General features: G+C 36.5%; 1 pseudogene; it reads right to left on the minus strand.

The window, feature by feature from the left end:
• Positions 1–1434: 1434 nt before the first annotated feature.
• Positions 1435–3862, minus strand: LOC145139486 (heat shock cognate 70 kDa protein-like; annotated as a pseudogene).
• Between the last annotated feature and the right edge of the window lie 12254 nt (positions 3863–16116).

Raw genomic sequence — 16116 nt, forward strand, 5'->3', positions numbered from 1 at the left:
TTACCCTCTCCCAACAAAAATACATTGCAGACATCCTTCTCAAGAACAAGATGCATGATTCCAAACCTGTCACCACCCCTGCTGATCCATCCTCCAAACTAGTTCTTACTGGTGATCCATTTGAAGATCCAAAATTATATCGCCAAACTGTTGGAGCCCTACAATACGCCACAATCACAAGGCCTGACATTGCATTTGCAGTAAATCGTGTCTGTCAGTTTATGCACTCCCCCACCACCTCCCACTGGCAAGCTGTCAAACGCATTTTACGTTATCTAAATGGAACCTCCACTCATTGCCTACATTTCAAATCTCAAACACCAGAATGCCTTCTTGCATACTCATACTCAGGATGGATGTCGGACACTGATGATAGTAGATCTCAATACGGATTTGCTATCTTTCATGGAAAAAATCTTATTAGTTGGACCTCTCGTAAGCAAAGAGTCGTTGCTCGCTCAAGCACTGAGACAGAATACAGGGCCTTAGCATACACGACTGCCGAAATTATGTGGATTCAACAACTACTTTGAGATCTCCATATTACTCTTCCCAAATCACCCATGTTATTATGTGATAATGTGGGCGCAACATTCCTCTGCAAAAATCCAGTTATTAGCACTAGATCAAAACACATTGCACTAGACTTCCATTTTGTTCGTGAACAAATTGAATCGGGACAACTTCGACTCTCCCAGGTTCTCTCTGTGGATCAGTTAGCCGACATTTTCACGAAAGCTCTAGGAAAAGATCGCATCAATCTACTCAGAAACAAGCTGCAAGTCCTTCCTGCCCTTGCGCTTGCCGGGGGGTAATAAAATGTGTACATTAGAATAGTTAAAAAGAGTAGAAAGGGTCAATAGACGTAGTCTTTGTTGTCCTGGTTTTATGGTATGTATTCACGTGTTCCTAAGTTAGTGGCTACAGTAGCACTTTACCTCTGTATAAATACCTGTACATATTCAGAGTTATAATACACAGAAAAGTTAGTTCTCTTTTCACTTCTCTATAGTACCAAAAGCTACCTTACACTCTCAATTCAACAAATTTCCAAATCAACATCTCAAAATACCTTCTACTTTCTTTCAACTCCATATATTGTGGATATGCACAAGGAAAAAAAATGTAGCCGTCGCTCAATCTTAAAAGTGATCATCTCCACTTGTTAGGCCATGAACTCAATTGAAAATTTTAAGCACTCCGATTTTGAAACATAAATCATGAAAGTCTAGAACCAAATGTGAAGTGTGTTGTGTAAAATATGATAAATTAAACAATCAACACATATAGATGGTACTCAACATTTTCTAAAAACAAAATCCAACAAAATCAAGCACCTTGCGTGAGTAGTTGAAATAATAACATTCCATAGTTCATGTTTTGGTTCATAACTGATCTGACAAATACATGAGTTTAATTACCATAAATTCTTGACTAAAACTCATCCATGTATATAGACTCCAGATGTTCCTTCATGCGCTGAACCTCATCAACAGATGCAGCTTTGTTTTGCTCGATCCATTTGGTCGTGTCAACAATGGCATCCTCCATTTTCCTCAACCTCCTCCTACCTCTACCTCTCCTCATACTTTTTATCCTATCATCCATGTTGTATATGCAATCCATCAATGCATTCAATGCATCGACTTTCTTTTCATATTCTTCGTCCTCCTGTTTATACTTCTTAGCATCTTCTATCATCCTCTCAATTTGTTCGGTTGAGAGTCTTCCATTTTCTTTGGTAACTGTGAGTTTCTCTTTCGATATCTTGTCATTGACCGTTAGGATACCGTTAACATCTATTTCAAAGCACAACTCCAGCTTTGCATCTCCTTTTGGAGATGGTGGTATTCCTGAAATTTTGAACTTCCCCAACAAATGGTTATCTGTAGATCTTGCTCTTTCATCTTGATATACCTTGATATGGGCGCTGGATTGATCATCCTTAGTAGTAGAAAATTTTTTGGATTTTTTCGTAGGTATTAAAGTGTTCCGTGGGATCACAACATTAAATACTTCTCCTTTTACTTGTACACCAAGGGACAAAGGAGTGACATCCAATAACAACAAATCTCGACAACTCTTGTGATTGTTACCACTTAACTTTGCAGCCATAACAGCTGCACCATATGCAACAGCCTCATCAGGGTTCAAGCTCATGCATAGCTTCTTCCTTTCAAAAAATTCCTGCAACATACATTGTACCTTTGGTATTCTAGTTGAGCCACCAACAAGTATCACATTGTTTACATCCGATTTCTCCATCTTTGCATCGCTTAAACAGGCCTCCACAGTTTGAACGCACTTATTGAAGGAATCCATGTTCAGCTCTTCAAATTTAGCTCGAGTGAACTGCATAGAGAAATCAATGCCCTCATGCAACCAATCTAAATCTATTGAAGTCTTGAGTATTGCATGAGAGAATCCTTTTTGCTTTCTCACAGGCACATCTCAATCTCCTCAATGCTCGATTGTTCCCTGTCATATCCTTATTCCATCTCCTCGAAAATTCCCTAACACAATGATCCACCATGCAGGTATCAAAATCCTCACCTCCCAAATGAGTGTCACCTGCAATGGATATCACCTCAAAGGTACCCTCTTCCGCAATGGTCAATACAGAGACATCAAAAGTGCCACCACCCAAATCAAAGACAAGCACATTGATCTTTCCAGTAATATCAGACTTATTTTTTACACCATAAGCAATTGCTGATGCTGTAGGCTCGTTGATCATACGAATAACATTAAGTCCAGCAATAGCACCAGCATCTTTTGTTGCTTGGCGTTGTGAATCATTAAAGTAAGCTGGGACTGTTATCACAGCATTTTTCACGGGTTTTCCAAGGTATGACTCAGCAGTTTCTTTCATCTTCCCAAGAATCATGGATGAAATTTCTTCAGCCAAAAATTCCTTCTCTTGACCTTTGTAGGTGACAACAATCTTTGGTGTGTCGGAAGGCCCTTCTATGACCTTAAAATGCCACAACTTCATGTCTTCCTGCACTTGGGAATCACTGAATCTTCTTCCAATCAATCTCTTTGCATCTGTACATCTACATTTAGTTAATTAAGCCAATATATGTGAAATTCTGAAAATCAACTATACCAATAAAGATTTTGATTCTTTAATTAAAGTAGCTATAGAAGTATATTTCTTACTTGATATTTAAATGACATATAAGTAATATGCAGCAGAATATATATACAAACAAATTAAAGATTAAGTAGATATCCCAGTTTCCAACGGAATATAAGCTAAACCTTTTGACTATAGCAAAATAATGTAATCGAGACTTGCCACCATTCTCAAAGAAAAGCAGTCATGGTGTATTAAGTTTGTTGTTTAGTTAGTTTTTCATCAGACTCAAGCACACTGATACCAAACAATCTTACAACCTTAAAACCCCAAAATGGAGAGATCGGTGTAACATTGCTTTAAACATTAGTGCATAACCATTAGGATCCAATAATTCGGTATATTTGAATCTAGTTCACTTTGCATAAATTTTATTCAGGATCAATTTTCTAAAGATCTAACACTGCTTTTGAAATCCAGTGTCCAGTTTCTTACTGTTCCTTTTGCAGTTCTCCTGGATATGGAAGTTGCTTATGCTTAATCATAATAAGAATAACAACATGCATGCATTCAATAACAATTGAAAAAATGTTTACCAAATATAGTGTTAGCCGGGTTTATAGCCGCTTGGTAATTGGCGTCATCGCCCATGAGGCGTTTCGAATCACAGAAAGCAACACAAGACGGTGTGATTCTGTTGCCTTGATCATTGGGAATGATTTCAACGCGTTCATGCTTCCAAACGGCGACACATGAGTAGGTTGTTCCGAGGTCTATTCCGATCGCCGGTGTGTTGTTTTCTCTGTCGTCCATTACAGTCAAAATTCAAAATAAAGTAATTGTGTGATTTCACTTTTCACCGTAACTTATATGTGATAATTGCATGGGTTATCTAACTTATATATATTAAAGGCAATTGATATATTATAAAAGTGTACTATATTGTGTTTAAGAGATACACATGTTAAACTATATCTGTAACTAAAATAGACTGATATTATCCCAAAATATATTTTATCCCTACAAGGATTAAAACTCAGTAATGATAAATTACCCAAATAGCCCCTTGATTATAAAGCACTTAGGGCTGTGTTTGGCGTGCTACAGTTAACTCATAAGTGAGTTTATTTTTTGAACTTTTTTAAAGTTGTCATGTTTGACAAACCAACAAGTAGCTTATAAGTAGTTTTTAAAGAGCTATTTAGACTAGCATTTTATGAGTTTTTCTAAAAAATTTCATATATACCTCTTAATTAATTATAAAAATGCATTCTTTTAAATGTCCTATTTTAGTCATTTTATATTTTTCAGCTAGTTTTTCATCTAGTTTTAACAAACAACAATTTTTATCAACTAGTTTTTCAGCTATCAGCTAGCTTTGTATTTAACATCTAGTTTTTTCAGCTATTAGCTAAATTTTCAGCTAACAACTAGCTTTTCAGCTAGTACGTCAACCATATCCTTAAGCTTTTAGTTCCAATTGTTTTGAAAATATAGAGTACAAACAGCCACAACATAAAATTATTCAATGCATGAATCGTTATTGTATGATCAAGGTGAACAAGAATACTAATTAAAAGGATGAGAGAGGAAACAGAAGAACAGGCCAGGATGTTCAGGAGGAGACTAGAGACTGAGATTATCCCAAAATATATTTTATCCTTTTAAGAATTAAAACTCAATAATGATAAATTACCCAAATAGCCCCTTGATTATAAAGCACTTAATCTCTTAAATCCAATTGTTTTGAAAATAAAAAGTACAAATAGTCACACACAACATAAAATTATTCAATGCATGAATCGTTATGGTATGATCTTGGTGAAGAAGAATACTAATTAAAATGATGAGAGAGGAAAGAGAAGCACATACCAGAATGTTCACTAGGAGGCTGATGCTCCATCAACAGAAGAAATTGAAGTTCTTAAATACACCTTCAATAAAGATGTTGAGTTTTATGTAAAAGTCAAACAAAATTCACCTTGATTTGAGTAAGAAACTTAAGCCTTATTTCATTCTAAATTGCACATTATTCTGGTGATATGTTTAGTGACTTTTTTTTTGCGTCCAGAGGGGTTTAATGATTTCTTGCACTAATAAAGAAGTTGGATTTTTTACAGGATTTCCGATGGAAATAATCTTTTCAAAAGAAAACGATGAATACCAACCAAACATACCAAAAAAAAACCAACTTAGGCTCCAAGGAGTGAGGGTCGCCACCCTCGCTAGCGAGCACCAAACAGCGACCATGACTTGCACCAAGGGGCTCACCAAGCAAACCTCACCATGGTGAGAGAGAGAGAGAGAGAGAGAGAGAGAGAGAGAAAAGGGGTGTTGTGATTGGTTGATGTGTGTTTATTTATTTATTTTTTCCCCAAAATCAAACTTATTAAATTGACATACTACCATTCCCCAACTTTTTTCGCTAGACATGATAAGCTTATGTGGTTTTAAAAAAAACTAACAAAATCTATGTGAAAATGTGCTAAGAGTGTACCGCCTTAGCGACACTTACACCAAACAAGCGACAAAATATAACTATTGGAAATATCGAACAAATTACTTATTATTTTTTTAAAGCGTAATTCAGTTGGAAATAGTTTGTCTTTTATAATTATAATAATTATTATATTGCTATTATTAAAATATATATTATTACTATTATACAAAATTGTAAAATTGGTCCATGTGGTTTGCGATTTTTCTTTGGATTAGGTCTACAAACATTCCAACTTGCAGATTACGTCCCTATTGACGACTTTCATTGTGTTTTTAGTCTAACCACTTAACACCCGTTAGATAAGGTCTGTTAACCTCCTTACATGCCTTTCATGTGAGGGCATTTCAGTCATTTCAAGTGTAACGAAGTCTCGTCACCCCTTACCCACATAATGTTTCAGTAGTACCTATGTTTCTAATCATAGTCCATATGTTTTCCTTGCCTTCTTCAATCACATTCATTCACCCCAGAAAACCCTAAAACAAAGTAAGATCATAGTTCAATGAAAATGGTGTGGAAGATTCGTCCATTGGGTCAAAACTACAACCTCACAAACAGATATGGTAAGTTCATATATGTCCATAAAGTACCTAAAAACCCTTTTAATCGACTATAAATATCAAAGGCACTAACTTATATTTAATGGTTTTATGTTTTATGTTGAAGGTTTTATTATGTTTTCCATAGAATTTCATCATGTTTGGAGGTTCACTAAGTTTCCAAACATTAAATATCTTGACGGTGAGTTTCAGTTCACCGATTTCATTGATATTGATGGGTTGTTTGTGCATGAGATGTACTTAATAATATTTGAACTAGGTTACAAAGACCCTACATGATATACTACCATTTTAAAATACAATGTGAAGGAATGAACTTTAGACTAAGGGCTTTAGGTAATGATGATGATGCCCTCAATCTTGAAAAATATATGGGAGACAAGAAGGTCATAAGGGTGTACACCAAGCACAGGTCTAAAAATTTAGTTACTTATTTATGTATACCAAAACATCTAAAAAGGTAATTATTGAGGAAGTAGTCGACGAGGAGGTTAGAAACGATGAAACAAATAACATACCAAACCAAACAAAATAATATCCAAAACAGAGTAGGCTATTACTGATGGGTTTTATAGGTTAAAAAAAACTATGTGCTTGTAGAATTTCACTTAACACTTAAGGGACCATACAACCTAAAGGATCTATGTCATACACTTTGAATGTAACATACTATGAACAACAAAACTAATATGAACCCTAATTGAAACCCTAATATAATCAAAACACAAGAATTAGGGTTATATACCTTTGATTTGTTGTAGTAAGCAAATCACTTTAATCCTTCCTTTGAAGAGCTTGGAAAGCTAGCACTAAAAGGATGATGCATCTAATGGCTCACTCCCAAACCCTATAATTATAATAAAATTGAGGAGATGGGAGGAGAAGTAAATTTCATTCCCAAGCCTTATGGGAATAGCATGAGTGAAAATTACATGTCTTGTGGTCCTATTTATAGTGTGGATGACTTGCAGAAAAAAGCCAGATTTGAATTGATTAAATAATAGATTTAATCCTAATTCAAATTCTTTCCTTATATGTAATCAGGAGGGTTATAGAACCCCTAGAATCATTGCAAAAATCGCTCACCTCTATATAGTTTCTATAATTTTTCTTCCTTTCTCAAATATGAACAATTACAATTCAACCCTTAGACCTTTAATTAATTCCAGTTAATCTAGAATTAATTCCAGATTAACTCTTATTAATAATTAATCAATTCTAATTGATTTCACATTTGTTTATCAATCATATATAAATTAACAGAACAGTTAGTTAACTATTGATCTCATATTAATTTATTAATCACATAATAAATCAACAAATCAACTTTCCATTTCCAATTAATATATTAATCATGTAATATATTAAAAAAAATTATTAGAATTTATTAATCATATAATAAACTAATAAATTTATCTTCTCTTTACAAATGTCATTCTAATCAAGTTCTAGTTATGAGGGTAACCCAAAAAAGACTTTGCTTCTAATTACAAGAATATGTCAATTTAGTTATGAGCTTAGACACCTTAAGCCAATAGTTTCCCACTTGGATAAGTCTATAACTATAATTGCAAGTATAAGCTTGAACCAAATAGAAAAGTATGATTTCCAAAGTCACTGCCAAACTCTGACTCAAATCAAATGTTGGCCCTAAGATAAGTGATCATTTATTCCTTCGTTCTACAAGATATCGTATGAACAGAGTCATGGATTAAATGATCAACCTCATGTTCATTTATTCTTTTTCCTGATTTCCCGCTTTGTGATCGAATTCAAACTACAAAATTGAACACATCAATTCAGTACGGACTAGGCCTAGTTCTTATAGATCAACTCAAATCACCGAAGGGCCTACATATATCGCTTTTCCTGTTAAGGCAAAAGGAACGAATAAACTTTTACTATATAACTGCAACCTTTACTCACCAAATCATACATGACACTACATTTTATAACATCATGTTACTCATGCATTTTCGCAATACTAATGCAAAACCGACTTATAAATTACAACTTATGTATCTTCGTTTGAAGAAAAGAAGATATTATCGTCTTAGAATTACTCGTGATTAAATCCATGAAGTAATCTCTAAGTGTGGGTTTATTTAATACTTAAACTCCCTATTTTCAAAGTACTCATTAATATTGCAACAATTCATATGCAATGTCCAATCCGTATATCTACAAATCGATTTATGATAGTCTTAATTCACTACTTCCAAAAGTATGAACGACTATGGAATTTTGAATAATATTTAAAGTACTGAGGGAAGTAAAACATGAAAAGTGAAACACAATAAAAAAATTAATTAACGATGGTATAATACCCATTGAATATAAATAAATCTCTATTATTTCATCACCATAACAATTATGAATTTATTCATTGTATAATGTTTCTAGTAATCTACTAACCACTTGAATTAAATAATATCAGTCATGTCATGTTATAAACATGCATACAATACCTCTTGATGGTCCTTCCTTTGTGACCAGATGGAATGGACATTACTCCAATGATTCTTATTTCATAATTCCAAATTCTTATCACTATCTAAGATGTAGTGGAATTCCAACTTTATCGCTTGGATCTTCCAGATGATCTTAGCCAGATCCATGGCACGTTCCATGTCTCTCAGCTACGGAAGTGCTTAGTGGATGATTCCGCAGTGGTATCGTTGGAGAATATTCAGGTGGACGACCGCCTAAATTATATTGGGAGACCGGTGGCAATTCTTGACCGGAAGACAAAAGCCTTGAGGAACAAGGGTGTTGAGTTGGTGAAAGTCCAATGACAGCATCGCAAGAGTTCAGAGTGGACTTGGGAGCTGGAAGATTAGATGAGGGAGCACTATCAGGAGTTATTTGGAGCAGTGGACTTCGAGGACGAAGTCTGATTCAAGTGGGGGATAATTGTAATTCTTGAAGTTGGTAAGTTTCACATTTAATCTCTATTTTAAAAAGTTGACAGTTTGGTGTTGAGAGAAAAACTTGGAGACACACTTGAACAAACGTTAGAACAAGTGGATTGCGGAATAGTTAATCTCGAAGGATCTAAAAGCTCAACAATAATATTAATAAGTTATAGTTAGATAGTTAGAGAGTTAGTTGCGGAAAAGTAAAGAAATAGAAATGACAACAATTGTTATATCAATTATACACATAAGTTGATTCATAACAAGGAATGCATTCAAACCAAGTTAATAAGGAAGATCAAACTTAGTGATTAAGTCACAGAAGACTTGCTCCGGAGAGAGGTTATAATCAGTTATGTTCTAGGAAGAATTGAGAGTAAGAAGGGATGAGTAATAAGATAGAGAAAAAGTTAACTTAGAGAAATGTATTCAGAATAGATGCGTGAGTTATCCGTGTTGAATACAAGAGAATGAGCTCTTATTTATAGAGACTCATGAAGTACACTAGATTACATCTCTATGAGTAGCCATGCAAGGCATACTGGATAATAGAGTGTATTACAATAAAGACAAGTAAAGTAATCTAGCTAAGTGACTGCGGTAGGAAGAGACTCCAGTTGCGGTTGCTGATGAAGAAGCTTGACTGCGGGTGCTGTATGGCTGCGGTAGCTGAAGAGGTTGCGGTAGCTGAAGTTCAAGAAGGTCACTTTTTATGATTCAACATTTGGTCCTTTTGGCTAGTACGCATGTAACGCTTGGTTCCGGTATGAGCTTATTGCTCCAAATTGTTTATATTTCCTTTGGGACTTGGTGATTTAGAAGCTTCAACACGGCGTGTCAAGATGAATTTGGTCGTAGAAATTAATGAACCAACACGATGAGTCGAGGTATCTCAACTCGGCGTGTTGGCGGCTGGGAAGGAAACTCTAATTTTTAGGGTGTTGCACCCTATTTAAAGGCCTTAAGTCCCTTGGTTGGCCTCCTTACCAGCCACCTCTGTCCAAAAACCCTAATAGTGTGTATCATCTTCCTTTGTGAGTGTGTGATCTTGTGGAGGGCCTTGAGTGTTGATCTTTTTGTACTCTTTTGAAGAAGCTTTGAAGTTGAAGGTGTATAGCTTGGAGGGAAGACTTAGATCCAGAATCTCCCCACTTGTTGCAGTCTCTTGGAGGTATCAATTTTATACCTTGCTTTGTTATTGTTTAGATCTCTTTGTTTTGGGTTTTATCTTGATTTCGGACTCATGGTTGGGTTGTCCAAGAAGTTGTGTGTTCCAGGGGTTATCATGTTAGATCTGGCCATTTTATGGCCTCATTTGGATTAAAGTTGCAAGCTTTACTAGGTTCTAGGTCCCATTCATGCATGAAGTCCGTTATTAGGCCCTTCTTGATCCCTAGAGTTTCTTTTCAGTGTGCATGGACGTAAAGTTGGAAACTTTACGTGATTTTCCAGCCTTTGGATGCCAGATCTGCTTTTTGGGACTATGTCTTTGGAGATTAAGGGCTTAGCGGGTCAAGCTTCACTCTAATAAGTCTAGGGTTCGGGTTTGACTCATTTTGGTGGTTCCTAAGGGTAAAGTTGGAAATTTTACCCTTCTAGACATCATTTTGGAGGAGATATGAGATTTGGAGCTCCTAAATTCGATGGAAACAGCTTAGTGCATTAAGCTGTTGGAATTCTGGCTAACTCGACATGTTACTTAGTGAACAGAGCGAGTTGATAAGGTTTTTCCCGATCATGTAGCAGATGAAGAAACACGACGTGTTTGGTTAACTCGGACCGTTGACCTGGACTTTTAACACTACAAGAAAAACGTGATTTTGCTACGGAAGGAATCCGTTGCTAAAAGCTGAAATTCCGTTGCAAATGACGATTAGCGACGGAATTTGCAATGACCTATTTCCGTCCCTAAAAACACCGTAGCGAGGGTTTGCAACGGAAAAGATAATTCCGTCACAAATGTGACAACGAAATGAAATTCGTGGTAAGTGGTATTCCGTCGTGTATTCCGTAGTAGGATTCCACAATCCGTGGTAGTTATTCCATCACAAATTCTGTGGTGGTGATTCCCTAGCAAATTCTGTGGCGGTGATTCCCTAGCAAATTCCGTGGTGGTCAATCCCTAGAAAACTTTGTGGTGATGAATCCATAGCAAATTCCGTGGTGGTGATTCCCTAGTAAATTTTGTGGTGGTCATTCCCTAGTAAATTCCATGGTGGTCATTCCCTAGTACATTCCGTGGTGGTGATTCCATAGCAAATTCCGTCGTGCTGAATCCCTAGCAAATTCCGTTTGATGATCTCCTAGCAAATTACGTGGTCATGAATCCCTAGCAAATTCCGTTTGATCACTTCCTAGCGAAATCTGTGGTCATGAATCCCTAGCAATTTTAGTGGTGTATATATTATATACCAGATTCAATATGAACTGATGGATAATTGATTTATAAATTATATCCAAATAATTTTGTAGTAATATATGAAAAACAAAAAAAAAACAAAAAAACAAAAAAATCATAACCATTATATCATAAAATAACAAAGTAATTATTTATTACATGGAAAAAAGAAAGTTGCTACTCTAAAATACATAATCTTCAATAAACATATATCAACCTACTACTCTTGTTGTTTTGTAAAGACATTAATAAGATCCAATGCCGTTTGAAGTTGTTTTTCAAGATGCCCGACCCTTGCTTTGTTTTCCTCTTATTGGGCGTTCATCATTTTTTTAAGCTCTTCGTTTTGCTGTTTTTGTTTAGCAACAAGCTCCCTTATTTATTATGTTTCATCATTTTTTTCCGGAATGTAAGATACATCCGTTTTACCATTCCTATTGGGAACCGCCTTTGCAAAAGAGCCTAATCCATAAAGTCTTCTTTTTTTTATCATGACCACCAACAACAGCATAAAATAGCTTGTCCTCCTCAAATTCAACACCTTCAGCTTCCAACTCTTCCCGTTTTTCTGTATAGGCCGCTTACAAAATAAAAATATTATAAGTTAAAAGATATCAAATTTAGGAATGATATTATCGAGTAGCTACAATATAAAAGTTAATTTAAACTGAAATGAATATTACATGAATTTGTCTATCTTTTTCATTTGTGAAAGTGACTCCATCATGATTCTTAGTGTGTGTATACAGGAACAATTCACTATGGGGTGGCTCATGTCCTAATTTCCTCTTCTGCATAAATACCATATAAAAAGTCAAATATACAAATAAACATATGCAAAAATTGATACGATGTACCATTTAAAAAATTACCAAATCAGAAGCTATCTTCAAATGACATGCGGATCCAGCGTTATGTGTAGGTTTTGCTACTCCATCAGCCACACCGTTATGCCTATTTTTCTTATTCTGCTCAGATTTTAGCTTGTATTCTTCTGTATTCCACTTTAATTGCCAGGAGTTCCAGACTTCCTGTGGAATATGAGCTGGTTTAAAGCCATGTTTGTTTCTTTTTGGGCTCCTCATGTTGAAGAGATATTGACCATAACTTTGTGCTGCTTTCCTTGCCCAAGCTTGCCTCACCAGCGAGTCTATTGTTTCATCCGAACAACATTTTTTCTACACATTAACAATATAAACATAAGTTGAAGTGTAAATGTTTACCAAAAAACAATTTATCACTTATAGTTAATTACCTAAAACTTCTCCCAATATAATTCGCGTATTTCTTTGCTTACTTGTGCCCAAGCGTACCCTTCTGGATCTACTCTTTGTTTAAAGGACTGACTAATAAAGTGTGAAAAAGGGCCTGGTGGCATTAGCCTGCAAGTAATCATGTGATGTGTTAAGTTATGAATTGATATGTAGCTGTAAACCAAAATTTAATACTTAGAAAAAGTTGTAATTAAGATTCGATTGGTAACTCACGTATTTTTCCAAACATGAACATTTAAACGTCAATCTGGTCCACAATCTTTAGAGGAATTGTTTTCACCTTCTACACTTTCCACTACAGATCCATTCATGGTTGGTTGTGTTGGTGATGGGGTAGATTCTGGGATAGGTGTTGTTGATGGGGTATATTCTGGGGTAGGTGTTGGGATAGATGTATATGTTGAGGATATGGTAGTTCCTTTACTTAAGGAGGGTGTGGTAGTTATTGTAGTTGTGGAGGATGGTAGTGTAGATGCAGGTTTTGAGGTTGTGGTAGTAGATATAGGTGTTGATGATGTGGTAGTGGGTGTTGGTGTTGAGGATGGTTTAGATGATGTAGGTGCTGAAGTTTTGGTTATTGATGTTAGTGTTGACTATTGTATTGTTCCACTTTCTGAAGTTTTAAATGTTTTTTCTAAGGAGGGTGTGGATGTTGTAAGTGATGCCGAGGAAGTGGTAGTCATGGGTGATGTTAATGATATAAGTTTAGGGGTTTTGTTGGTAGATGTTATAGGTGATTTGGATGTGGTTGTTGGTATTGGGAAGTCGATTTTTTCATCTTGTAACTGTCTATTTACGAATTTTGCAGCAGAAATCCTGTTGCGTTTCATAACTTGTGGTGCAATGAATTTAGTTGGCTTCACACTGGATGCTCCTTTTGCTTTCGAGGTCGACATCTTTCTGACACAAACAATAAAAATAAATTATATATGAAGGCATTACTTTGCATGCAAACTATTGAATACAATCAAAACCAATTTACATGAAGATGATCAGAGAACAAAAAATGATTGATCATCACGACAACAGTAAATTAAATAAAAATAAATTTTAGATGAGTGACAACCTATATCGCCAAAGTCAGTGCACAAACGTGTAATGAACAAAGATTTCGATCAATTAGCCGCCGGAGATGATGATTACAGAAAATGTAAACCCTATTTCTAATCGGCAAACTTACCCTAATATGCAGCATAAACGTGTGTAGGTTGGATGGAAACGAATTGTGAAATACTTTGAACCTCTGCTAATAAAAAATCCGTACTGTGCTAATTACCGCTAAATATTTAGTAATTCAAATTTATTTAAAGTAGTTACAGATTGATAGATAGGGTATATACATATAAATAACGTTAAGAAAAAACATAGACTAACGATGTGTTCATAGTATAATTTTAACTTAAAATTATATAGGAGGACTAAACATTAATAAACTATACATCTTTATGCTTTCTGCTTAAACCGAAATTTATATACAAAAGACGTACGGGTCATGTCAATATATATGGTAGTGGCTTATGGTGTCCATGGTATACCCATGGATGACATATGGATGACATATGGGTCATTGGTCAACATTGTATTGGCTTATGGTGTCCATGGATGACATATGGGCCATTGGTCGACATGGTAGTGGCTTATGTGTAAGTAGATGGCATATGGTTGAGTGATCGACATGGTAATGGCTTATGGTGTCCATGGATGACATATGGGCCATTGGTCAACATGGTAGTGGCTTATTGTGTCCATGGATGACATATGGGCCATTGGTTGACATGGTAGTCGCTTATTGTGTCCATGGATGACATATGGTTGATTGGTCCACATGGTAATGGCTTATGGTTGAAATATGGATGATGTATGGGCCTTTGGTCAACATGGTAGTGGCTTATGGTGTGCATGGATGACATATGGGCCATTGGTCGACATGGTAGTGGCTTATTGTGTCCATGGATGACATATGGGCCATTGGTCAACATGGTAGTGGCTTATTGTGTCCATGGATGAAATATGGTAGATTGGTCCACATGGTAATGGCTTATGGTGTCCATGGTTGACATATGGATGACATATGGGCCATTGGTCAACATTGTAGTGGGTTATGGTGTCCATGGATGACATATGGGCCATTGGTCAACATGGTAGTGGCTTATTGTGTCCATGGATGACATATGGGCCATTGGTCAACATGGTAGTGGCTTATTGTGTCCATGGATGACATATGGGCCATTGGTCCACATGGTAATGGCTTATGGTGTCTATGGTTGACATATGGATGACATATGGGCCATTGGTCAACATGGTAGTGGCTTATGGTGTCCATGGATGATATATGGGCCATTGGTCAACATGGTAGTGGCTTATGGTGTCCATGGATGACATATGGGCCATTGGTCAACATGGTAGTGGCTTATTGTGTCCATGGATGACATATGGGCCATTGGTCAACATGGTAGTGGCTTATTGTGTCCATGGATGACATATGGGCCATTGGTCCACATGGTAATGGCTTATGGTGTCCATGGTTGACATATGGATGACATATGGGCCATTGGTCAACATAGTAGTGGCTTATGGTGTCCATGGATGACATAAGGGCCATTGGTCAACATGGTAGTGGCTTATTATGTCCATGGATGACATATGGGCCATTGGTCAACATGGTAGTGGCTTATTGTGTCCATGGATGACATATGGTTGATTGGTCCACATGGTAATGGCTTATGGTGTCCATGGTTGACATATGGATGACATATGGGCCATTGGCCAACATTGTAGTGGCTTATGGTGTCCATGGATGACATAAGGGCCATTGGTCGACATGGTAGTGGCTTATTGTGTCCATGGATGACATATGGGCCATTGGTCAACATGGTAGTGGCTTATTGTGTCCATGGATGACATATGGTTGATTGGTCCACATAGTAATGGCTTATGGTGTCCATGGTTGACATATGGATGACATATGGGCCATTGGTCAACATGGTAGTGGCTTATGGTGTCCATGGATGACATATGGGCCATTGATCAACATGGTAGTGGCTTATTGTGTCCATGGATGACATATGGGCCATTGGTCAACATGGTAGTGGCTTATTGTGTCCATGGATGACATATGGTTGATTGGTCCACATGGTAATGGCTTATGGTGTCCATGGTTGACATATGGATGACATATGGGCCATTGGTCAACATGGTAGTGGCTTATGGTGTCCATGGATGACATATGGGCGATTCGTCGACATGGTAGTCGCTTATTGTGTCCATGGATGACATATGGGCCTTTGGTCAACATGGTAGTGGCTTATTGTGTCCATGGTGGACATATGGTTGATTGGTCCACATGATAATGGCTTATGGTGTCAATGGTTGACATATGGATGACGGATG

The sequence above is a fragment of the Lactuca virosa genome, chromosome 9, assembly GCF_052849685.1.
Source record: "Lactuca virosa cultivar CGN04683 chromosome 9, Lactuca_virosa_CGN04683_v6, whole genome shotgun sequence".
In the NCBI taxonomy this organism is placed as follows: Eukaryota; Viridiplantae; Streptophyta; class Magnoliopsida; order Asterales; family Asteraceae; genus Lactuca; species Lactuca virosa.